Source organism: Trachypithecus francoisi, unplaced genomic scaffold (genome assembly GCF_009764315.1).
Source record: "Trachypithecus francoisi isolate TF-2019V2 unplaced genomic scaffold, Tfra_2.0 Lachesis_group5, whole genome shotgun sequence".
In the NCBI taxonomy this organism is placed as follows: Eukaryota; Metazoa; Chordata; class Mammalia; order Primates; family Cercopithecidae; genus Trachypithecus; species Trachypithecus francoisi.
In genome coordinates, this window is record NW_022681470.1 from 93,628,655 (window position 1) to 93,632,997 (window position 4,343).

A 4,343-nucleotide genomic window follows, 5' to 3' on the forward strand; every position below is an offset into this window, starting at 1 on the left:
AATAAAATAGAACAATTATAACAATACACTGTAATAAAAGTTACAAGACTGTGGTTTCGCTCAAAATAGGATATTTTATTGTGTTGTACTGTGGGTAAGTGAAACTGCGGAAAGCAAAACCCAGGATTAGGATAGGGTGGACTACTGCAGTGCTCTTGGTTGGCTGCCTGCCCAGCATCTATTCCTCCTTCCAGAAAAACCGACATTTTATTCAAGAACGCACCTTTTCCCACACCCAGCTCCAGGACAGTCCTAAGTAATCTAAAGAAAATTCCATCCTCCTTGTCAATGTTTGGTTCAGAAATGACCATGTTACATTTTGGATCAGCAAAAACAGACGAGAGGATTGCTAGAGACTTTTCGGAATTTATTCTGGGAATAAGGCTCTCTTATTTTTCTGGGAGAGGTCCTGAGCCATCTCCTCTTTCCACCTGGAGGTGAATGAGGAAGCAAGAAACTTTGGGAGTGGCTCATCAGATGAAAGCCACAGGATGAAGCTGACATTGAATGTCAGGGGGCACCCACAGAAAGAATCTGAGTCCTTGACAGTATTAGTGACCTTTTGCAGAAGTCAACTCGGAAGGCTGCCCCACCTTTGGACTTCCAGTTAGGTGAGCTAATGCATTTTCTTAATGTTTAAGCCAACTTGAATTGGGTTTCCTGTTAATTGTAGCCAAAAGTATGCTGAGTGCCAAGATAATCTTACCATCATTGTGATATGATGATGATGTTATTTTTAAGACTGTCATCTAGAAAAAAGTAATATACAAAATTATATACATACCATGATTGCAATCGTAAGATAGTTAAAACAAATTGGAAGACGTGCCAAAATTAGCAATGCTTGCCTCTAAGTGGATTTCCCGCTATTTCTATGACTTGTACTTTATTTTACATATTTTCTACATTGATCCCGAGTGATGTATCAAGAAAAATATGCACAGGAAATAAATTCAGAAGATAAAATGGGCCCAGGCATGGTGACTCATGCCTGTAATCCCAGCATTTTGGGAGGCTGAGGCAGGAGGATAGCTTGAGGCCAGGAGTTCGAGACCATGGTCAATAGAGCAAGACCCCGTCTCTATTTATAAAAATAAGTAAATAAATAGGCTGGTCGCGGTGGCTCAAGCCTGTAATCCCAGCACTTTGGGAGGCCGAGACGGGCGGATCACGAGGTCAGGAGATCGAGACCATCCTGGCTAACATGGTGAAACCCCGTCTCTACTAAAAAATACAAAAAACTAGCCGGGCGAGGTGGCGGGCGCCTGTAGTCCGAGCTACTCGGGAGGCCGAGGCAGGAGAATGGCGTAAACCTGGGAGGCGGAGCTTGCAGTGAGCTGAGATCCGGCCACTGCACTCCAGCCTGGGCTACAGAGCGAGACTCCGTCTCAAAAAAAAAAAAGTAAATAAATATAAAAAATAAAGAGAAGACAAAGTAATTATTAAGATTTTGGAATCTTGACTTTTTTTTCCTTTTCTCTATTTTCCAATTTTCTTTTTCTTTTTTCTTGAGACAAGGTCTTACTCTATCACCCAGGCTGGAGTGCAGTGGCACTATGATGGCTTACAGAAGCCTTGAACTCCTGGGCTCAAGGGATGTCCCACCTCAGCCTTCCAAGTAGCCAGGACTTCAGGTACACGCCACCACGCCTAGCTAAGTTTTTGACTTTTTGTGGAGACAAGGTCTTCCTATTGCCCAGGCTGGTTTTGAACTCCTGGGCTCAAGCAATCCTCCTGCCCCAGCCTCCCAAGGTGCTGGGATGACAGGTGTGAGCTACTGCGTCTGGTTCTAGTTTTCTTTTTTTTCTTCTTTTTTTTTTTTTTTGAGACGGAGTCTCGCTCTGTCGCCCAGGCTGGAGTGCAGTGGCCGGATCTCAGCTCACTGCAAGCTCCGCCTCCCGAGTTTACGCCATTCTCCTGCCTCAGCCTCCCGAGTAGCTGGGACTACAGGGGCCCGCCACCTTGCCCGGCTAGTTTTTTGTATTTTTAGTAGAGACGGGGTTTCACCGTGTTAGCCAGGATAGTCTCGATCTCCTGACCTCGTGATCCGCCCGTCTCGGCCTCCCAAAGTGCTGGGATTACAGGCTTGAGCCACCGCGCCCGGCTTGTTTTGTTTTTTTGAGACGCAGTTTTTGCTCTTATTGCCCAGGCTGGAGTGCAATGGCGTGATCTTGACTCACTGCAACCTCCACCTCCCAGCTTCAAGCCATTCTCCTGCCTCAGCGTCCCAAGTAGCTGGGATTACAGGCATGTGCCACCATGCCCAGCTAATTTTGTATTTTTAGTAGCAATGGGGTTTCACCATGTGGCCAAGCTGGTCTTGAACTACTGACCTCAGGCAATCCACCTGCCTCGGCCTCCCAAAGTGCTGGGATTACAGGCATGAGTCACCGCACTCGGCCTCAAAGCCTTTCAAGAGCCATGAAGTATCTCCCTAGACCTCAACATGGGAGGATGTGGGGCTGAGGCTCCTCTAGTCACTGTGTCTCAGAGAGGAGAGAGCCTGAGAATGGAGTCTGCACAGAAGTACAGCTAAAACAGGGGGAGAGAGAAATCAGACTCCATGACATCATTTGATCTCAGATGAAGCCGTGTCTTCAGACAGATCTGAGCCTTCTCAGTTCTAAGGTTTAATAAATTATCTTTTTCTTTTTTTTTTTCTTTCTTTTTTGTTTTTTGAATCGGAGTCTCACTCTGTCGCCCAGGCTGGAGTGCAGTGGCGCTATCTCAGCTCACTGCAACCTCCACCTCCCTGGTTCAAGCAATTCCCCTGCCTCAGCCTCCTGAGTAGCTGGGATTACAGGCACACACCACCACACCCAGCTTATTTTTTTGTATTTTTAGTAGAGATGGGGTTTCACTATGTTGGCCAGACTGGTTTCGAACTCTTGACCTCAGGCAATCTGCCCGCCTCAGTCTCCCAAAGTGCTGGGATGATAGGCGTGAATTACCACGCCTGGCCTATTGTATCATTCTTATGACTTTGTGTCTTCATAGGTTACCTCCCAATTCACACAGTTAACTGCACCATTAATCTTATAGACAGGTTCAAGTCTATCAGCTTGTAGGAGGAAAAATAGAATTTCTGAAAAATAAACAAGATTAACCTTTGGTTTCATGGGTGTACTTATCTCCAAACTCACCAAGTTGTATATGTACAAAATGAGCCAATAAAATGGTGTTTAAAATTAAAATAGGCTTGGCATGGTGGCTCAAGCCTGTAATCCCGGCACTTTGGGAGACTGAGGCGGCTGGATCACAAGGTCAAGAGTTTGAGACCAGCCTAGCCAAGATGGTGAAACCCTGTCTCTACTAAAAGTACAAAAATTAGCCAGGCGTGGTGGCAGCCGCCTGTAATCCCAGCTACTCTGGAGGCTGAGGCAGAAGAATCGCTTGAACCCAGGAGGTGGAGGTTGCAGTGAGCCGAGATCGTGCCACTGCACTCTAGCCTGGGTGACAGAGCAAGACTCCATCTCAAGAAAAAAAGAAAAAAAAAGTACAAAAATTAGCTAGGCATGGTGGCGCATAGCTGTAGTCCCAGCTACTTGGGAGGCCGAACCCAGGAGGTGGAGGTTACGGTGAGCCGAGATAGAGCCACTGCAGTCCAGCCTGGGGAACAGCATGACTCTGTCTCAACAACAAAAAATGTAAATAATAATAATAGTAAATGAGGCCAGGTGCAGTGGCTCACACCTGTAATCCCAGTACTTTGGTAGGCCAAGGCAGAAGAATAACTTGAGGCCAGGAGTTTGAGGCTGGCCTGGCCAATATGATGAGACCCCATCTCTACTAAAAATACAAAAATTAGCCAAACTTGGTGGTGCGCACCTGTAGTCCCAGCTGCTTGGGATCGCTTGAACCCAGGAGGCGGAGGTTACAGTGAGCTGAGATTGAGCCACTGCACTCCAGCCTGGGCAACAGAGCAAGACTGTCTAAAAAAAAAACAAAGGTAAATGAATGAATGAGGGAACAGAATTGGCCTGTCTCAGGATTGCTTTTTGGGATAAGTATTTCCAATTAAAGGGGCAGATTGATTCTCAGCACTAAGAACCATCATCTCTCCCTCTGGTAGTGATGGTCTCAGAAATTACATTTCAAGAGGAAAACAGAAAGACTAGAACTAGGACTACAGCAAGCAGCAAACCAACCCACTTGCCAAATGAGAGTATCTAGGATGGGAGCCTGGAATCTGCATTTTTAAACAAGTGCCCTCAGATGATTCTGAAGCGAGTGGTCTGGGGACCACAGTTTGGAAAACATACCCTAGAACATCCTTTTGGAGTCTGAGTGTTCACCTCACTGATAGGCCTCCCGCTTTCCAGAGAATCAGGCTGACATCACTG